At 38.4% G+C, this 22,902-nt stretch overlaps 1 long non-coding RNA gene across 1 annotated transcript in view; it reads right to left on the reverse strand.

Moving 5' to 3' along the window:
* Positions 1 to 867: 867 nt before the first annotated feature.
* The window catches only part of LOC131921892 (uncharacterized), a 44,065-nt gene continuing 22,030 nt past the window's right edge, over positions 868 to 22,902 (reverse strand). The window contains exon 2 of the long non-coding RNA XR_009382135.1: positions 868 to 1,699. This is a non-coding gene — a long non-coding RNA (uncharacterized LOC131921892). The remainder of the gene's footprint in view (positions 1,700 to 22,902) is intronic.

Raw genomic sequence — 22,902 nt, forward strand, 5'->3', positions numbered from 1 at the left:
TGAAACGTGTCGTTTTGGGCTACAAAGTTCTCCAATCTTTCAAGACAAGAGTATAGTAAAGAAAAGAACAAGGTGTGAGGGTAAGAGTATAGGGAAATAATCCTTGTCTCAGTCTTGATCATTCAAAGCCAAATAAAACTTCCCTTCATGAGCAGGTGGAACAAAAAGACTGGTACAACTCTAGTTCAAAAATCTGATCTTAGCCGGGTGGTGGTGGCGCATGCCTTTAATCCCAGCATTTGGGAGGCAGAGGCAGGTGGATCTTTGTGAGTTTGAGGCCAGCCTGGTCTACAGAGAGAGATACAGGAAAGGCGCAAAGCTACACAGAGAAACCCTGTCTCGAAAAATTTAAAAAAAAAAAAAATCTGATCTTTTCAGGACACCTCACAAACTTAAATAAACATACAACTCACTCTGCAGAGTTTAGCCTTTCCCTGGTGGTTTAGGCATAGGGGATAATTTAGCTTTGGGTCCCAGCATTTCTTGTAGCACTGCCCATGTTGAAATCACACTGGGGTCAGTGCAGCTAACCTGCATTATCCTGGCATCTTACCACTCAATTCCATCTTGAATCCCAGCTGAATCTAAGGCCAGAGAATTCAACAACATGTGGTCACCTGACCAATGACGCCAGTATCAACAGAAGCGATTTTGAATGGCTGAGTCATCACTCCCACCGAGAACTTGAAAATTTAGAATCTGTATTTCAGCCTAATCTGAGAATGGTGGTCTTACGGATTTCTAATTGCTTTCATTGATAAAGTGGGCTCTCCAGCATGCCCTCAGTCTCATAGCTGAACCCAAGCTCTCAAAAAGCCTGCTACCAGCCACTTTGAGTTTTAAAAAAACTTCCCAGGAGTAGTGGTATCCTGTGAATCAAGGCACAATCCTAGTTACCAAATTTATTGTTACTCAATATGGAAAGCAGATGAGTCTGCAAGAAGGTAACAGAACCCATAGGTCTCCTAGCTGTACCATTTCTTATCTCAACAGGGGTGGATTTGACATTGTTCAACTCCATGCCCAACATGGGACATCATCTTTGGCCTACAGGCTTAGCATATCTGACAGACTCATTTGTGAAGCAGGATGTACTCAAGACCTACAGCTTGACCTCACATTTGGTGTGAGTATTCCATGTACCAGATAAACTTGAATTCTGCCAGTGTCTTGTCATGATTCAGGATTTTAAATTCTGGAAATTGCTGGTGTTTTTGGAATTTGGTTTCCCATTCTTCTTGGCTTGTGGGCAGCTTCATCTCCTTTATTAAGTGCCAGTCTACCATTAAGAAGTCAGACTCCGTTAGCCTAGTTACTCCTTCAAGAGTAACTGTCCCAGCTACTGTTCCACTGCACACTAGAAACCATCAGTCCACTGCCTGTTTAGCTGCCTTTGAAGAAAAGTGCACTGTACCTTTTCCAGATTGCAAAACCACTTCAGTTATGGTGTCCTCTTGTCCTGGCCTCAGAGGATACCTGTTGCCAAAGCTGCAACCACATTTGTCTTGGCAAGGATCAGCAGTCCTTTGTTTTGTGTCCTGTTTGTCCATTTTAGACATCATACTGTCAGCAGTCTATTCAAGGACACTTTCTTGCCCAGTGGCTAACTTTTGCCACAGTGAAAGTTAACTCCATGTGGAGGTTCTTCAATGCCCATATCTTCTCTTAAGTAGATTGGTGCTGCCAGGAGCAGACATATCTCATAGTCATAAAAAAAAAAAGAAAAAGACTATGTCATTAAAACATCTTAAATGTCATATTCTGTAGATCTCTGAAGGGTTTGAAGATTACTTACCTAATTGAAATGTATCTATGTATACCTAGAAAGCTTAACTAACATGACTATAAGTTTGATTATCATGGATGACTAATTATTAATCTGTATTTCTTAATTATCTTTTACAAATTTAAATGAGCTACACAAACATAGTACCTTAAACAAGAGTGGAAATATATAACAAAATCAAATTTGTATCAATAAACTAAAATCCATAGCAATGTAAAATATTTTAAGCAAGTTGTTGCTCTTTAAAAGTAGATTCAATAATCTACCCTTTTATCCTATCATATATATATCCTATATTTCTATAGCTTATCCCCCATTCTTTTTTTTTTTTTAGAAAGATATTGACTATGACCAATAACAATTTGTAACTAACAACCTAAACAAAGACAAATATCCATTATCCACTTTTTGGGAATGCAGGTGTATTTTTCTTGGCTACTTCCTGCTGATTGTGGGTGCTGGTAGTCTTATGGGGATCCTGAGAAAAACCTTCTTCTGCCTCACCATTGGCCAAACAGCTTTATTTATCAACCAATCAGAGCAATACGTATTCACAGCATACAAAACGACATCACCCTTCATAAAACCAAGAGAAAGAGTCAAGAAGGTTTGACAAGAGATCTAAATCTGCCCCTCCCCCCAAAAAAATGTCCTGTGAAATAATGGCTTTAAAATTAGGTATATGTTTTAAAGCTATCATTCTGGTAGACACGTTGTAGTTAAAATTTGACTACACTTGTTAAAGATAGTGGTGTATGTCTATGTGAAAAACAAAGATTCTTTGGGAAGAGAAGACCATTTCTACTGTGTCTTATTTGGAAATCATTAGTGATTTCCATGGCAATTTGGAGTGGCCACTCAGCCAATAGTGTGTGATGCTATAAATATAACCAGTTATATAAAAAGTAAATGTTGAATATAAACCTTGTTTGTTCATTTTTTACAAAATATGGCTCCACAGAAAATGCAAGAAAACAAAATTTAACAGAATGATGTGTTACAGGGGAAGAAAAGGCTTTGGATATATTTATGAAGAGAATTCTCGAAGAAAAGAGATGAGCAACTTCAGAGAAGGGATAATTGACTCTCAGTGTTGTCCAGGATACCAGGGACTCTACATTCTGGGAATAGACTAGGTCACAAGCCATCTTCCCTCTAAAGACAAGCTCACACACAGGGAGGAAAGCTAAGTGGAGAAACAGGCCCTACGTGGCAGGGGTCCACTCAACACAGTGCTTAAGATGTTTTTTTTTTCCACATGATTTTCTAGTGGCTAAAGGAAAGGAAATATATATTTAGAATATTCTAAGGTAGTTACATTGAACAAATATAATTAAAGAGTGATTCTTTTGTCAATAATTATGATAAATTGAAACAGCAATGTCATAAAGTGTTTTAGCATCCCCATTACTTTCAAAATCATTTATATTCTTCAACTGAGATTTTCAAAAAAGCATTAGTGAGACTGCAAAGCTCTGCTAGTGGTTTTTTAAAAGTTAATTATAGAGCTGCCATATCCTATGTATTTTCAACGTATTACTGCAATTTATTTGGTATGAAAAGAACCAAAAAGAGTTTTACTTTCAAGTACACAATTAGGAAAGAAAAGCCTCTGAGTAAATACACTTTTTCTGCCTCACCCAATGTATGTCTCATTCCCCTTTTATGACCATCCCTTCAGGTTCTTTTCTTTCCTACATGTTATGAACCAAGTTCGAGTTTATCTTCTCATTTCAGAGAACAGGCCTCCAGCTCTATTCTGAAAACCCGGGACTCACAGCCTATTCTGTATGTAGGTGACAGTGAAGCAGGCAGAGAGCATCACTGCAGCCTCATGGGGATCCCAGGAGAGAGCAGAGTGGGAGAAAAATCTGCCTGGAGGTGCATAAGAGATGAGAAGCCGCCTTAGAAACACCTTTGTCCAAAATGAGAGAAAGAAAAGAAGAGAGGGAGGGAGGGAGGGAATGAAGGAATGAAGGAAGAGAAAAGCAGAGGGAGGAAAGGAAAAGGGAGCTTTAAATCCATCAGAAAGTGACTGGTTATCTTCATACTATTTATAAGCGATTGAACCAAGGGACATATCGTGACAAGCCAGTGTTTATTGTTGTTCACAGAGTTCACATCTGGGTAAAAGTACTGAAGAGTATTTTTCCTTAGCAGGTTGAAAAGCCCTATCACTGAATGCTAGCTCACAAGGATGAAACCTCGTGTTAATACCAAATGCATTTCTCCAAGTCCTATGATAAACATCTACAGCACAAAATCTTACCCATGATGTTCTGGTGGGCAAATAAGAGGAATGGACAATGCTTTGCATTATTTGAGGGTGAGGGCTTCTCTGGGACTATTGACCAACAACTTGAAGGGAGCTATCCCATACTTGGCATTGGATCTTTTATTTAGCAATCTGTGCCTTAAGAAAGGAGCACTATCCCCTATGTAGCATAACTCTATATGGGCGTGTGTGTTTATAAAATAATTTTCCAGTTGGTGTTTTAGGGTTAGTTATCTCCTCCCCAAACTCTCCTCTTCTCTACCTCTCATCTCCCTCTTTATTACCTTTTATTTGCATGGTTAATGCTTTAAAATCTTAATAGTTGGCAACATTAGAACACATTTAACTCCCTAATGAATGTCAATCTGTAAGTCTTCTCACAACTCAATTGGTGTGATCAACGCTCAGGAAAAAGACAGTTGTCTATAATCTTAAGCATAATTTTCATTTTGTAGAAATCGGTACTCATCAGAACTTATAAGTTAGTTTTCAGTCCTGGAGATCTGTGGCAAAATTTTTGTCAAAATTGGAGATATTCATCATTTGTTCTTATTCCTTTGCTCTATTTTCCAATTTATCCATCAGAATGAGTTGGATATAAGCCACCACAATCATCCCCTCAGAGTTTACTAGAAGAAAAGAGCCAGTTATATAACACATGCGGAGATTTCTGTCAATAGCTTTCATGATAGGAGATGGAGTAACCCAGTGATAGCCTCCTGGGCACTGGAGAGGCAGGGAAGCCAATTGCTGCTCAGTTCATTGATCTGGAAGCCTCAGAACACAGAAGGGTTGATCAATGATGCAATCTGGTCCTGTGCTAAAAGCCTGGAAGCTTCCTGGAGAGTTGCTGTTATGTGTCTGTTCTGAAAGGAATTTAGAATCTAGTGTCTGAAAGCCAAGGCCCAGCCGTACATGCCCTTGTTGGTCCAGGCTGGCTGGTGCCACCACGTAGGCTTTCCCTTTTAATCACTGCCCTACATGCCAATCCTCTCTGAAAACACCCATGAAAACACACTCAGAAACAACTTTGCTAATCCTAATCATCTCTCAATATAGTCAAATTAACAAATTTGATCATAGATTTTCATACCTTTCATTCAACAGATTTTTAACAAGGGTATGTGCCATACTGTGCACATAAATAGAACTGCTAATTGTGTGCCAGCGGAAACATTCAGTTCACATATCATGTTGTAATTGAGCTTATGGTTCATTGGGAAGCCAGAAATAAGCATATATTAATACAAAACTATCTACTTAGGTTTTTTTCTTATGTTACAAAGAACAAATCATGAATCTGAAAAAGCAGTTATCAAAATGAACCCATTTTTGGCAGGAAGTGCAGGCAGGTCAAAGGAGGCTTCTCTAAGGAAATAGCATTAACCTGAAAAATGGGAGAGCTGCATAAATATTATCAGGGTCAAGACAAAGCCTTTGTAATGGCCCTAAAGAGGAAAAGGAGTCCCGATAATCTGAAGGAATACCGCTGTGATTAGATAGGAGTAGATGTTAGACAGAGTTGGGACAGCTGCAGGACTAACCCAGAGATGTCCTCCACTTGGGGTGAGGCATTTTTCTGTGAGGGGCCAGATAGTAACTAAAAATCAATGCTAACATATCAGGAAGTCATGCAAATTCTTTTTACTGAAAAATTGAGTTGTAAAATTAATAGTATATTTTTCTTTAATTAATGAGAAAAATATAATTATTTTCTTAATGTGAGGAATCACATAGAGCTAAAAGATTTTAAAATTATTGTTTCTTAAAATTAGATTTTATGTATCTCATTTTCTAAAGAGATACCAAAGAAACCAAAAACTGTTGTAAATCCAAGAACATATCATTTTTCCTTGCATGTTTGTCAGTAAGAGTCAGATATTCATAGGATTTTATGAGACTCATATTGTGGAGTTTGCCTTTTACCATGTGGGTTACATATTAATCTTTGGAAATCAGGAAGAAACTATTCAACTATGCCCTTAAATGGATTCTGAAACACAACAATGTCATTGGCATGTACATTGAGACTTAGAAATGTTACTGGCATTGCCATTGTTGTCTGGAAATAGCTGTTTTTGTTTTACTTATATTCAATGATGCTGGATAATCTTTCTCCTGAAGTCCTGAGAAGGAAAAATTCTAAGGTAAATTCTGGGTCACAAGTCAATTGTTGCTTGTTATGAAACGATAGACAGTTTTGTCAGTTTTGAATACATTTACCTAATTCTCTCAGCAGGAAGCAAACTTTCCATTTTGCAATTTATATAACAAACATGAATATTCCTTCTATTTCTTGACGTTTCCTCGTTTTACATACATAATAGTCAGGAAATAGAGGCAAAAACTCAACTGTGGAAGAATGTGAACAGAAGCTCTATAATTCCTAGGTTCACATCTTTCTTAGCTATTCCCATCAACTTTCTTGTCACAGGTGAATTCCTAACCTAAGATTTCATTTTACTGAAAATTCTGTTTTCTTACAAGAATCTCAGAGGAACTTTCAAAGAAGTTATCCGCAGTTCTTCAGTGTAAGGTAGAGAGCTAAGAAGTGTTCAGTATGACAGTTCCACGAATTTAATTCTAAGGTCCTGAATGAAGAAGAAAATTTTAAGAGTTTCTCAGTCATTACACAAGTTTACACCCTCAGAAAGAACAGAGGTCTCACTTCCTTCCAGATTCTGCATTGGGAAGAAGTCTGTGTTTGTAGAGAATGCGATCGATCATCTTTGGCAAGTGACTTTGTCAAATCAGGCACATCCAGATATCAATCCACATTTTAGTGAATTGGGCTATGTAACAACCTAATCAAAGGTAGTGATATCTATCAGCTCTATCCTAAGGATATTATTTTGTAAATTGTGGGCAAAGTGGATTTGGGGAACCACTTCAGAATTCTGCCAACCCTGAAACCCATAAGACTATTCTGAAAAAAAAAATGAGAAATTCAGATTCCCACACATATATCAGGGTAGATTCTTTTTTCCCTTTTAATATTTTAGATTTCATTTCTCAATCTCAATACTTCATACTAGAAATGGATTTTAAATACAGAATTTGCAGCTGAGGACACAATGACTCCATAAATATAAATCATAAACTCTCATAGGGTAAAGAGATTCATGAGTGTGAGATCACGAATAATGATTTCATTTTTCATGCAAGCACCACTCTTCTTTCATGCAAAACTCCCTTTTTGCCTGCACAGCTTTCTTACAAGGATTATAGTAGGTGCCACATTTAGCTGAAAGTATGCAAGACTGAATATTTGTGAGTGTAAGAATATTTGAAATATTCAAATATTCAGAAACTGAAACCTAATCTTTTTTTTTTCAAGAAAATAAAAATTTTGGAGTTGTAGAAATCATGCCTTTGTGGGGAATGCCTGTGTATTGTATAAATAGAATCCATTACTTCCCATAAAACAGGTGCTGTTGGCAGAGAGAATTATAAAGGTGAATTATTTTAGATGTGTGCTAATTGCTGTCTTAAAGCAAATTTAAATAGTCAACACACATGCATAGTTATCTTTATTTTAAAATCAAGTCAAATTCATGATCATTGTATGAGGGCTTTTATTCACATAGCAATGAAGTCATGGCCACTTCATGGTTTACAATGTAATCTAGATTATATTTGGACTTTGACTTCAAATGTGTTTTATTAATTTAGTATTTCACAAAGATTTAGATTTTATCCAAAATGCTCGAGCTATTTAAAGGTTAATGTAATTAAACAGTTTCTAGCTCATTAATGGTAGCCCAATATAAGACTAAGAGTACTAGTAAGAAGCATATTCATATATATTACTTTATTTATAAAATCAATCAATTCTTCTGCATATAAAAATCTTCCCAGATGGCCAGTGAGATGGTTTAGCATGTACAGGTGGCTTCCATCCTGCTAGCACTCCATTTCTAGAACATTTGCAAGCCTGAGAAATGAGTAAAAAGTAAATACATGCGAATGTTTCACCATTCTTCCATTTACTATTTAACTATGGCCATTTATCTCTGCCTCCTTATCTGTAGAGTTTATATATCCTGTGAGGTCTCTTGGGTAAGCAAACAAATGCCACATTAAAGTTTATGTTTCATTGTTCTGTTTTGGCCATTTTTTTCGTTACACACTTGCAAATATGGACAGTTGATAAAAACATATTTTGAAATTAGTTCATTTATAGAGACAATGGTTGGTGAAGACAGTTTTTAAACTTCAACCATTTAGTCCAATTGCATATCACAATTTAGCCATGTAATGAACACAGCACTTGGTTTTAATTTTTCCCTTCATGGGAGGAACTGAAAGAGTGTTTAGGATCTACTATGTAGCTGTTGAATTAAAACCCTGAAATTAAAACGTTCTATCTTGGGATTAAAGCTCCTTAAGACAGAGATGTTAGAAAAGAGGTAAGTAATAGGGTGTCCTAATAGGAGGTGAAATACTTCAACCTGCAGGGTGATTCATTAACGTCAGGAAGCAAACAACTCAAAGGCTTCAGGAAGTCTCTGAAACTGACAAGATTCAGTAGTCCCTTTCCCTAACTGAGCGTATATAAGCAGTAAGAACTTCTGAGGGACACTCTCAGAGAACCAGGGCCTTCTAGAAGAGGGTCAGGCCAGCTGAGTGTGATGGAAAAAGTAAGCACCACCTGTAAAACTCCCTGGAAGAGGAGCAGACCAACTGAGATACCAAAAGAGGATATATCCAACCCTTGAGCTACCTGCAAGTTGTGCAATAGGATCCACGTTTCCAGCTTTCACGAGCTGTCATTCACTCTAGGGTGATGCACGATTTTGGTGATACAACTGTCTTGATGCCATTTCTGTTTCTTGTTTTGTTTTGTTTTGTTTTGTTTTTTTAAGTAGTCTCTGACCCATATTCCTGCAGGTAACTCCAACAAAATTCATTGATTCTTCAAGTTGGATTTTGGTGGTCTCCATTTTTTTTGGTCCCTTATTGGTTTCATATCTGTAATTGGTAAACATTTTTTTTCATGTCAACTCAAGAAATATTTTCTCAAAACTAAAAGGTACATGCATTTTTTTCTCCTAAAACAAGTAACAGATATTTGTTAATCAGCCCAAAGGAAAATCTCTATGTGGCCTTAGTGGGGTTCATTTCAAATAAAGAGGTTGAGATTTTTCAATAACCCCATACACACATACATTCTGACATGGATACTATCTAGAGCGATATGTCAAGTATATGTTCCTTTGGAAAATAGAAATGCCCTGATACCACCACTGAAGACTGCCTGTGGTCTAGTGAATTTACTTCTCTTCTAATTAAGGTGGTGAAGCTGCTTCTAACTCCATTTCTACCAGTTAGAAATCACAATTGTTATCATGATATCTGAGTATTTAGAAAAGAGGTGGTAGTGTATGAAGAAATGATTGTATATATGTATTTAAAAATGATTTTATGGATATGATTTATTCAATGAGTCATACAAAAATGTCATCATGGAGGGATAGAGACTGACATGAAGTCCGTCATTGCTGAGGACCTGTTAGTATTGCACAGTTGCTGGAAGAGGTAGGGTCAGATTACTTTAATGATGTGATCCTGATAAGCTGGCCACACTTCACAGCAGGTCCCACACATAAGAGTAGTTGTGAAACATAAGCTGGACTAAATGGGCTGAGAGAGAGAGAGACAGAGAGAGAGACAGAGAGAGAGAGACAGAGAGACAGAGACAGAGAGACAGAGAGACAGAGACAGAGACAGAGAGAGACAGAGAGAGCATTTGGGTGGGTAGAGAGTTGGGGTAGATATGGGAGGAACTGGGGAAAGGAGGCTGAATTTGGTAAAATACACAGTATAATATTATCAAAGAATTAGTAAAAATATTACTTTTTTAAAATGAGAGAGACTTGAGTTATAACCAGAGATTGGTGCAAACTTACAGAATTTCTACTTGTCTCTTAGGATCCTAAAGACAGGGCTGGTAAGATGGTTCAGTAGGTAAAGGCATCTGCCACTGATCCTGACTGTCTGAGTTATATCCCCAGGATGCACGTAATGGAAGGAAAGTACTAACTCCCACAATTTGTCTTCTGATCTTCACATGTGCTGTGGGATACATGTACTCACAGGTATACACATAAAGAAATGCAATGTGTTTTTAAGACATCATACAGCTAGAAAGGGCTTTCTAATCTAATAACTCATCTGATATGGTTATTATGCCCCATGTTTTTGTTAAAAACTAAGTTAAACCTAGGCAATGACAATAATCCTTATTAAAATCATCAGTGTGGTAGGATTTTTATTTCATTATTCTTGAAATTTATATACATGCAATGATCATATACATCCTCATTTTTCCCTCTAACTCTTGTATTCTCCCCAACACATCCCCTAGCCAGCTGCATATCTTATATTAAGAAATAGCCCACTAAGCTTCCCTTAATGAAAATCTGTTGACCATTTATTTAATTGTCAGTTTGTTACAATCTGAATCACTGGGGAAAGAAGTTTTAGTGAGGGATTATCATTGAATTGGATTAAGTTGGTTTTGGGGAATGTGTTGTGGGATATTTGTACACTGTGTGAAGATACATTGCTGTGATTGGTTTAATAGAATGGTGAATGGCCAATGGCAAGGCAAGAGAGATTAGGCGGGATTTCTGGGCAGAGAGAGGAACTCAGGGGGATGCATGTAGGTGTGAAGAGAGATGCCAGTGAGACATGGAGCAAGTCAGATGTACAAGATGGAGGAGGGGTAAAAAGGCATGTGGCAGAATGTAGATTAATATAAGCAGGTTAATTCAAGTTATAAGAGCTAGATGGGAACAAGCCTAAGCTAAAGGTCAAGCTTTCATGATTAATAATAAGTCTCCATGTCATTATTTGGAGACTGGCAGTCTCAAAAGAAAGTCTGACAAAAAAAAATCAATTACAGGAATGTCTATGGGGGATTTGTCTTTGTTACTGAGAACTCCTACCCCATACAGATAGCACCATTCCCAGGGCCAGGGGACCCTGGGTTGTATAAGAGAGGAGAAATCAGGCTGAGCACTAGCATGCATTCATTAATTCATTGCTGTTTGCTCTTGAGTGTGGATGTAATGGTCAAGCGGCTTTAACGGCATGCCACTGTGACTTCCCCAAGATGATGAACTGTAGCTTGGAAATGTGAGCCAAATAAACCCTTATCTTTCTGCAGTTGCTTTTGTCAGGGTGTTCTCTCACAGCATCAGGCAGTGAAGCTAAGACATTCTGGTTTCATGAAGTTTAAAACAACCTAAGCTCAAAATCATCAGGAAAAATGTCCTTCCCCCATGCACATACTTACATCTCTTGAAACTGAATAAATCCCCAAAACACATTCTCTCTCTCTCTCTCTCTCTCTCTCTCTCTCTCTCTCTCTCTCTCTCTCTCTCTCTCTCTCTCTCTCTCTCAGATACAGGGATACTCATGCCAACCTGCTGTCTGTCTTCCATTGGAAAAGGGGGATATATTTCTTATCATCTTTAAAATTTATTTTTTAGAAGTAAATTCTTGCCAATATGATGAGAAACCCAACTAGAAATCATCTAGCCAGCCATAAAATAGCATCTAGTTATTCTGACAAACATACTCCCTAGATTTGCCACTCACTCCCCTTATGGAATAGTTACTTTTTATCTTTGACCCTTTATTTGTACATTAATTTCAACATCAATATTAAAGGGTAACATCAAAAAGAGATCTAATCCAATGCTGATATCAATATCTAGCTTCCTTGTGTGTTAGGAATTGCTGGTAAATTTTTAAATGAAATTACAGTTTTAGAAAAACCACGCCTATATGCTATACCTAGTGTGGTGGGAATATTAATGATTATTACTAGCAGAGACAATTTTCTATCTTTACAACCTGTGAAATTGCCACTGCAATGTATCTATCCAACTGAGAACTCTGTTTTAAACTCAGCCTCCTTTGCACCCAGATGGTCATGTGAGTTTCTTTGCAGAATATGAGTCTGAGTGCTTTGCATCTTTCTTGGAACGGGCCTTAAAATGTCTGGTTTCTCTGGCCTTTTTCTCCTCTACACCAAAGGAATGCACAGGGCTCCAAAGCCCAACAGAGTGAGCATGAACACTGAATCCCTGCCAGATGATGGCTGCCCAGGAAAACCTGCACTGATTTCCTGCACAGTAGAAATCAACTTCTATTGTGGTCTGCCCTTGCAGCCTCAGGGATTATCTGTTACAGCAGCTGGCATGCATCCAAACTAATAGATTTTTTTTTTAAGTGAAGCTGATTGGCTAATTTGTATTTCCTAATCAGTGATATAGAGACAGTAAAATCCATCTCTCAGTATTTCTGGGAGAGTAAGTGAGGTCACATGTGCCAGGCAGTTCAGTTGCTACAATGTAGTGAATGCCCAGGAAAGAATGGTTTACAATCCCACCTATGTCCTGGAAACACTCCTCACATGTGGTTTTAATAGAAAAATCACCCAAAATAACCAATAATTAATTCTGTCAGTTGTAAACAGTGCTTAATTTCTGTGATCATGTCTTGAAGGGCATTGTGATAAATATGCCTTTAACACAGCACACTCTCGCACACCAAACACACAAGCAACAAACGCATAAATTGACCTGTGTGTCTACCGTTGTTACCCTTGCCATTGTTCTTATTTGAAAGCAAGATTGGAAAGATGAGAAAAGTGGATAATAGAATGTTCACACTAAATAGCTTTCTCAGTTTTTCTCTCACGATTGTCATTCCATGAAATGCCTGACAGGGCTTAGTAAACGATACTCACAATGCACACACACCAAATACACTGCACAGCATCGTGATACCTACAGATTTTCTTTTCCTCTGTGGTCTGGATTGCTATGGTAGCATCTATTTCTCTCAGCTATTTCCATGAAAATAATGTATGTCACAGGGGAATGGTTAAGGTATAAATTCTTAGGGCATTATGGTCCTTTGAATGAAAGTGGTCCCCAGAAGCCCATAGGGAGTGGCATGATTAGGAGGTGTGACATTGGAGTAAATGTGGCACCCTTAGATGTCATCAGTTCCCACACTTGGACCTCCATTGTGCCCTGAAAAGTCACCTGTTGATAGCATGCTATGCTTGACTACGATAGTCCTAAACATGCTCAGGAGACAGTCATGCAGTACTGATGTTTGCCTGGCATTTTAACTTTTGACTTGTGTACTATTTCCAGTGTGCCTCCTATATTTGATAACTGAGAATATTGAGAGAAGAAAAATTAAATTTTCTACCTCAGTGGCACTGTTTGCATGTTGGCATTTCCTCACTATGCATATTTTATTCTTATTTTTAATTGCAGAGCACATGAAATTTTTTACACTGACATATATTTTGAAGTCACAATCAAGTACCCCCAAAGATCATCTTAGCAGATGGTTTTAAAATTATTACAAGAGTGAGAAATTTGCTTTCCACAGCCAATTTGTGTGTCCTGAACAGAACTGGCACTAGGGAGGGGAGGCTGTATGGTTGGAGGCTTTCCTTAAAAAAAAAAAAAATAGAAATTTTCAATAAAAATGTTCTATCTCAGACCTGGCATCTTGCTGAGTGAGGTCAATTTATTAGGCATTTCATCCCATAAGAAACTACCAGATATCACACTGTCTGGGTTCATCTAAGAACTTGGAATTTAAATTCTCCCCAAAGATGCCTTTAAAGTAATTCTATATGGATGGATTGCACTAAAATTCTACCTATTTTGTTGCTTTGTGCTGATAAACAGAAGAAACTTATTGTTGTTGGTTGTTTTTGCTCTTTTGGGAGCCTGCCACCCAGCTCCCAAATAAATCACATTCTTAATTATAAATGCTCAGCCTTAGCTTAGCTTGTTTCTTGCCAGATTTTCTTAAATTATCCCATCTACATTTTGCCTTTGAGCTTTTCCCATTCTCTTACTTCTGTAAATCTTACTCTTATTCTGTGGCTTGCTGTGTGGCTGGGTGGCTGGCCCCTGATGTTCTCCTCCTTCTCTCACTCCTTCTTTCTTTCTGCTCTCCTCCCAGATTCCTCCTTCTATATATTCTCTCTGCCTGCCAGCCCTACCTATCCTTTCTTGTGCCTTGCTATTGGTCGTTCAGATCTTTATTAGACAATCAAGAGTTTTAGACAGGCACAGTAACACAGCTTCACAGAGTTAAACAAATGCAACATAAACAAAAGCAACACATCTTAATATAATATTCTACAAAAAATTATGCCCTCTCATAAATGCCTGGAGAAAGACAAACATCCTCTCTGTTCAAAAATCACAAATTATGGTAGGTAGCAGCTAGTGTCTTAAAAGAAATAGAAAATCTTAGGAAAATAAACTCTACCACTGGACAAGTCTTGAAGTAAACTGTGTGTGGGTGACTTAGGAAGACGGTGGCTATTGTGGAAGATTTGTCCACACTGTCACTCTGAGACAGCCAATGAAGTGAAACCTTGAATCAGAGGGCAGAGTCCATGTTCAGCTGGTCAGAATAAACCATAGAGCTTTTGGTGGACCCAAATTAGGATAGAGAGTCAAAGGAAGGAGTAGGGAGAAACTTAGAAAGATTCTTGAGTCTTTCCAATCTGGGAAGGAGGAGAGGCAGAGTCAACTGATCACTAACATTCAAGTTTCAGTAAAAAGGTGTACACAATACACTTTGTGTACACACACACACACACACACACACACACACACACACACACACACACACCGTACAATATCCTTGCTTGTGCATGGATAGAATCCACAAATGTGAAGGGAAATCACTTGTAACTAAATGACTTTGCATCATGAAGTTTAGGGAGTCTTCACAGATGTAGTAAAGGCTCCACAGCACTTGGCTTTAAGCTGATTGGTTGACAAGAAAGTATTATTGGTGACCTCACCCACTGAAATGAGCTCTTTATAAGCACTAGACACATCTGAGTCAAAAGTATGGAAGACATTTTCTGCTGGCCCTCTTGCTCTGCCCCCCAACCAACACACATACTTTCAAAATTGCCAGAGTGCCCTTTCTGCACAGAAGGTCTGTGAGAAGATACTTGTTTAGGAATAGAGAATCTTTAAGATTTGAAAATTCTAACATATGATGGACAGCTAGAAAGGAAAGGGGCTCAGTCTTATAGCTTCAAGGAAGTGTTATTCTACCAACAATCTAGGAACCTGGATATTCAACCTCAGGCCACACTAATCCCATGCACATATTTAGATTTTGATTTGGGAAATTTTTAACTGAGCATCATCTAAGAGATGGCTGTGACATCAGGTCTCCAGATGATTGGTAGAATGGATGGATGTTGTTTAAAGCCCTTCAGCTTATGGTATGTTTTATGTAGCAATGGATAACAAACACAGAAGGCAGTAGAAAAGTCAGAGAGGAGAGGAGAGGAAAAACTCAATCAACCTTTCTCTTCCACGCTGTTTTAAACTTTCTCATTGTACAACTTACGTAGCACAGCCCGAGTCCAAGAGGAACACATTGGGGAACCTGAAAACATGTCGGCGTCTCACTCTTTGGTCCCCACAGCTATATTTTACAATGAAAAATGTTACCGTGGCAACATCACAGGACTCTAAATAATTTCTTCTAATTCATTGAAAACGTCAAATGAGGCCTGCAGTGAGCAATGCTTCTGCTCCGTAAGAGCTCCAGACACAGGCTGTGATAAATCTGTTTCCATTACCCCACCTGCCACCAGAAAATGTCCAAATAAAAACTTCAAATGAATGACATTGTTTCAACCAAGATTTAATAAAACAAGACTTATCTCCCACAGGAGAAATACAATGTCCATACTATAGCTACCTAATTAAAATCACTGAAAATTATTCTTCATTAAACTACTTTAAAACTCAACTCTGGTGAAATGTTCTCAGTTCTCTTTAATTAAATACCAATTCAACATCAAGAAAAAAGCCATCTATATATTTTGCTTTTAATTATTTCTGCCACAAATGTGAAATTTTATTAAAGAATGTATCCAAATTGAGACTAACAAAGTGTGAGCATATCTATATTTTGGGTTGTTTCAAAGCCAAAGAAGAGCCCCCACACATGAAAGGCACCATGTTAAAAGAGTATCAGTACTTTGATGCTGGCTTGAACCTTCCAATATCTCTATCCATTGTATTGGAAACAGGATAACAAATCTGTAACACTTCCAGGAGCCTTTATGTAAGCGAGTAGTTTGCCGCATGTAGAAATAAAACCAAGTAGAGAGGCCCCCGGCATTTGTTTCTTGACTGTACTGTTAGAAAATCTGCACAATTCCCCAAACCCAGAATGTGAGATACAGCCAGTCCAAGCCAAGAGTCCTAGTGTTTATCTCATATCAGTATTAACTAACTGGGACTTTGTTGTGTCGTTTGCAAAGTCCAGTTACTGAAGTTCCTACCATAGTGGTGCTGAGATGGATAGGTCTGGTGATGTGCATGTCTAACAATACCCCAGGTGGCCATGATGCTACTGGATTCAGTCTACAGCCTGAGAACCATTCCCATCATCTTCCTAGTGGGTGATTTTGGAAGGTGATGGCTGTTGTGGGAGATTTGTTCACATTGTCTCTCCAAGATTGACAACCAAGTTAAACCTTGAATCATCGTGCAGAGTCCACATTCATCTGGCCAGAATAAACCATAGAGTTTTTGGTTGACCCAGATTAGGATAGAGAGACACAGGAAGGCCTAGGGAGGGTCTTAGACAGATTCTCAGGCCTTTTCCGTCTGGGAGGGTGAAAAGGCAGAATCTGCTGACTGTTTTTCTGTCACTCTGTAGATCTATCAGATTTTCACTCCAATATTTTATTGATGAAAGAATAACTTAGATAAATGCTTCAAGTGGCCTTTCATACTATTCCTGACAAGGAAGGATAAATCCTGAAGGCTTTGGAATTTTTTATAGAAAAATTCCATGTGTACTGGAGGAGTACAAGCTGACCTGTTCTCTTTCCTCTTCTGAATGTTGTTAATTTCATGTGATGCCTAGAACATCAGCATTTGTCTTGCGGAGAGATAGAGAGACTAACATAACAAGCAAACATAATATAACAAGCAAACATAGCACCTTGGAGAACTGAAAATAACACTGTTAGCCATTGTACTAACCATCCCTGTCCTACTCTATTTCTGACAACCAGTGTGTCATGTTTTTACCTTAAAGCCTCTTCTGACTCAGTATTATGTTACCAGGGGAATTATCAGAATCAACAAAGATTTACTTTGTCAACCCTAATAAAAATGAATAATAAATAAGTTAATATGGCCTGCATATTTTATACAAAAGAACCTCATGTTGTGATTTCCTTGTAATTACACCATGACTTTGCCTGAGGCTCCATCATACACACAGCCACCCCATTCTTATTGAAAAGTAAATCTGTAAGTTTTCTCCAACATTGGTTGGTTCAACCTTGAGCCAAAGAAATCTTATTTTTGTCATGTTGTCCAAATGCTATTGTTTCAGCATGCCTTGTAAAATCATTCTGATGCTTGTCTTTTAAACATCCCCTTGCCTCTACCTCCTTGACACACTCGTAGTTGAGTGTAGCTGGAGAGTTTTCTCTCTAGCTCCTGCCAACCCCAGGCAGTCCTGTGGCCCATTTATAAAATAAACACATAGACACTTACAGTATTTAAATTGTTTGGCCTAATGGATCAGGCTTCTTGCTATCTAGTTTCTATATCTCAAATTAACCCATATCTATTAGTTTATAAGTTGTCACATGGCTCTTGGCTTACTGGTACCTTACATCTTGCTTTTCATGGCGGCGGCTGGCAGCGTCTCTCTTCCTCAGCCTTCCACCTCCCAGAATTCTCCTCCTCCTTGTCCTGCCTACACTATCCTTTTTGTCTGGCTACTGGCCAGTCAGCGTTTTATTTATCAATCAATCATAGCAACATATATTTACAGCATACAGAACATCCCATAGCAATTGACCTACTTGTTCCCACTACAATACCATTCTATTCCCAAATAAATGTCATTGTCTTGGTACATCTCTATGTTCTAGTTTTATTTCTGTTGCTGTGTTTAACTAGACTTACCAAAAAATAAAAAATAAATAAAAACAGGAAAGGAAATTACTTATTTGGCTAACAATTCTAGGCTATAGTCCATGTTAGCAGAGAAGTCAAGATTGGAACTTGAAATACATCATATCCACAGTCAAAACAGCCAAAAGTAGAGAGAAATGACTACCCCCAGGAATTTAGGCTCAGCTAGGTTTCTTCAGTCCTATACAGTTTAGAATCTAGCTCATGAGTGGGGCTGTCCATACTTAGGGTGGGTCTTCTCAAATCAATTAACAAAAAAGACAATCTACCACAGACATGCTCAAATTCAACCTTATACATATAATTCTTCATTAAGACTCTTTTCTCTTGCGAATCTAGACTGTGCCAAGTTGACGGTTAATACTAATATTCACAGACAATCTCTCTCTCTCTCTCTGATGTTATTTATGTAAGAATTACTCCAGTTCTTAGTCTTAACACAATCAAAAATTAGAATACTTATTCATAATTAGAGAGTTGAATAAATAAGAAAATGTCATTATTAGCAACAATAAGTTACTATTTTCTCCACCTATTAGTCATGTTTGATCTTACCACCTGAACTATTTAAATAATCAGTTGTTAATTATTAAAATTACAATATTATAAAATTAGTTTCTATTTTTTTAAAAATTTTTTGAGTTTATATTATAATTATATCATTTCTTCCTTTATTTTTTCTCCCTCCAAATCTTCCCATGTATACACACTGCTCTCTTTGAAATTTATGGCTTTTTTTTGTTGTTTCACAGACACACAGACACAGACACAGACACACGCACACACATTCCTGAATACGTAATTAAAACCTGCTCAGTCTGCAAAACGTTACTTGTATGTCGGTTTTCAGGAATGACCATTTCATATTGGTGTAAATTTTGAAGGTGAAATTTATGAGACAAAATAAAATTCTGAACATATAAAACTAAACTAAGAAATACTAAAATATTTCTTAAAATATTACTACTCAAAATATCACTAATCCTGGCTTATTTTAAGCAATTACATAGCTATCACTAGTGACTAGATTAAATGAGTAAGTTAGTTAAAATTACTGGCTTTATTAGTTATCTTGTATTAATCAACTTTTGATTACTTCACCAATAATACTTGAGAAATCAGTGTCAAAGAACTGAAAATCTGGCCTGGATAGATGGCTCAGAGATTAAGCCATCTAGCTGCTCTTTGAATGTCCTGAGTACAGTTCCTAGCACTCACATGTTGACCCACAACCGTCTGTTGCTCCAGTTCCAAGAGGATCCAGCACCCTCTTCTGCCCTCCTTGAGCACTGTATGGACACAGTACACAGAAATACATGAAGCCGTAACATCCACATAAAATAAAACAAATAAAATCTTTTAAAAAAGATGACTTGGCCCAGTAGCTGGAGGCCTGCAGAGGTGCATTGCATCATGGCAGCTGGGGCACATGGTGGAGAAGTTTGTTCACTTTATGAGAGCCAGAAATGAGAAAAATGGAAGATAAAGGTAAGAGATAGGCTTGGGTTCCAATATCCCCTTCAGTTTCTCACCTGCCAACGAAGACCTATCTGCAATGACTCAATTTGCTGTTGTTATAGAGAGCTTTACCTGTCAACATGATACACTTTAAAATCACCTGAGAGGCTCAGTAAGAGATTTTCTAGATAAGGTTGGTCTGTGGATATTCGGGGGGTGGCAGACTTGATTAAGGTAATTAAGGTGCGAAGTCAGACTCATTGTTAGCATCACTGTCTTCTGGGTTTGGGTCTTGAACTGTACAAAAGTGGAAACATTGGGCTTCGCACAAGCATGGATTCATTCTTCCTCTGTCCTTGCCTGTGGTGGTAACTAGTTGTTTCTAACTTCTGACTTGACTTTTCCACAATCATAGACTATAACCAGGAACTGTAAGCCAAATACGTCACCTCTCCCTTTTGTTCGGAATTCTATCACAGCAAAGGGAGACAAAATGCAAGCAAACACCAACTCTTTTTTTTGTTTGTTTGTTTTGTTTTGTTTTTCGAGACAGGGTTTCTCTGTGTAGCTTTGCGCCTTTCCTGGAACTCACTCTGTAGTCCAGGCTGGCCTCGAACTCACAGAGATCCACCTGCCTCTGCCTCCCAAGTGCTGGGATTAAAGGCATGCGCCACCAACGCCCAGCGCAAACACCAACTCTTAAATAATCTACCACTCCCTGGTAGCACCATGAAATGTTGACCAAGCCTTCAACAGATAAAGCTTTCGAGAAATTTTAAGATCTAAAATGCATCTTCTCATAGAGGTTAGAGGGGTTTTTTTTCCATTTTTTTTCTTTTTTGAGAAGGGTTTTATTTATTTATTTATTAGAAAGTTTTTTTTTTTCATTTTACACACCAATCCCAGTTTCCCCTCCCTCCCGTTCTCCCTTACCCTCCACCTCCCCCCATCCCACCCCCTATCCACTCCTCAGGGTAAGGCCTCCCTTTGGGAGTCAACAAAGTCTGGCATACTAAGTAGAGGCAGAACCAAGGCCCTCCCCACTGAGCTGAGCAAGGTATCCCACCCTAGGGAATGTGAGGTTTTTAACATTATTTCACTTTTCCTTTCCTTAATTGTTATATTCAGATCATAGTGACTAGGCAGATTTAGGTAGTCTGTTTTGCAGGTGATGATTTGAAACCCAGGGGTCCCCTTCCTATGGTGATATTTTATTTGTATTAAAATGTTATTTGTATGTTAATAAATAAAGTTGCCCGGGGGTCAGAGCTATTAGCAAGCCATAGGAAAGCAGGGCAGTGGTGGCGTACACTTGTAATCCTAGCACTTGGTAGGCAGAGCTGGGTAAGTCTCTGTGTGTTCAGGGATACAGCCATTATTGGACACACATGCCTTTAATCTCAATACCAAGCAAGAAAAACCTGGAGGCCTATACAGACAGGCTGTGACGAGGCAGTCATGTGGTTGGATTTACAACCAATGAGAAGGCAGAACAGGAACATTATATAAAGACTTTAACACAGGGGTAGCTAGTTCGGAGAGGTAGGACCACTGCAGGAGGAAGGGTAAGGTTTTAGCTCTTAGCTCTGACCTCTTGGCTTTCTTCTTTGCATTGGTTCTGTGTTTCTTATTTAATAAGAAGGTTGGATACATCTACAAATGGCGTCCAACATAGTGGCAAGAGTTTCCACCTAAAAACTGAGAAAAAAGATTCTGAAACGGAGCTAAAAACAGTTCCTAATTGTCTCTCTCAAATGAGCGGCAGCTGCTGGTTTGAGCTACTTGTGGGTTCCTAGCGTGCGCGCTCGACCTGCCGTTTGGCGGGAATGAGGCCTCTGCAAGTGGCACATTAAGCTGCATGGTGGATTTAGCCTTTGCTAGTACAAAACAAAAAAAAGAGGTTTCTGGACTACACGCTGCTTGGATAAAAGCATAGACCCACGATAGCTCCCAGAGCTGGTGGTAAACCACTGCCATGTTGGGAAGCTGAGGTGGGCGGAGCCAGCAGCCACAGCTGCTGCAGTTTAAAGCAATAGATTCACAATAAGACAGATTCAGATGTAATAGTTTACAATGTGTGTAAAATATACGTAGGCTTGAAAGAGACAAAAAAGGTGATATATACAGTTATAGAAACAAATACATAGTTTAAAAAAATAAAGTCTTTAAAGAGACAGTAAAATTAATATAAAAAATAAGCCACATAAAAATGAATATTACACAGAGAATCTGGATTGTGTTGTCTTTGGGATTTTTAACTGCAGAAAAACATTTGATCGTAAAAGATGTTGAGTTAAACCAATATGCATATTTTAAAGATATCTTGACTTCAAAATTTAGATGTAAGGATGTGTTGCTTTGGGAAGGAGACTCTGCTTTTGTTCCCACAGAAAGCCAAAGGCTATGGATTTGCTCCAGATTAAGATACATCAGGTTTGACCAGCCAAGACCCCCTGAAAGGTCTCCTATGACACCATGGCCCAGATGATCCAACATCCAGAATGGTTTGAAGGCATCTGGCTCAGACGATACAGCCTCATGGACTATTCCATAATTCTAAAATTTTCTTTGTGTCCCCATAAGATACAGCGCCCCCCTCCAGCAGGAAGTAGTAAGAGAAGCTACGCCCAAATTCCCAAATTATATGTAATTTTACTTTGTTAAGGTTAAAACCTTCCTTTTTGAAAAAAAAAAAAGGGGGGGGGAAGTGCTGTGGGATGTTCTGTATGGCAAATGTGTTGTTAATTAGTCAATAAATAAAACACTGATTGGCCATTGGCTAGGCAGGAAGTGTAGGCGGGACAAGGAGGAGAATAAAGCTGGGAAGTGGAAGGCTGAGTCAGAGAGACACTGCCAGCCGCCATGATGAGAAACAGCATGTGAAGATGCCGGTAAGCCACGAGCCATGTGGCAAGGTATAGATTAATGGAAATGGATTAATATAAGCTGTAAAAACAGTTAGCAAGAAGCCTGCCACGGCCATACAGTTTGTAATCAATATAAGTCTCTGTGTTTATTTGGTCGGGTTTGAGCAGCTGTGGGACTAGCAGGTGAGAGAGATTTGTCCTGACTGTGGGCCAGGCAGGAAAACTCTAGCTACACCTTCCCTCTCCATTCAATTTGATGCTACAAAGATAAAAATCAAAGCTCATCTTGTTTGTCCAAGTCAGGTTGGTTTTAAGACTTCATATTCAGGTTAGGACAGCTTCCTCATTAAGAATTCTTTGGGCAATGTACCCGGCAGTGATCTGCTTGGCTTGCACACTTTGGCGAAGACATTATTCTGAGGGTCCTTCTTGTATAGAACTTCTGAAAGATCCAAGAACTTGTTTATGATTCTGGTGGAATTTTTCTAC

Source organism: Peromyscus eremicus, chromosome 11 (assembly GCF_949786415.1).
Source record: "Peromyscus eremicus chromosome 11, PerEre_H2_v1, whole genome shotgun sequence".
Taxonomy (NCBI): domain Eukaryota; kingdom Metazoa; phylum Chordata; class Mammalia; order Rodentia; family Cricetidae; genus Peromyscus; species Peromyscus eremicus.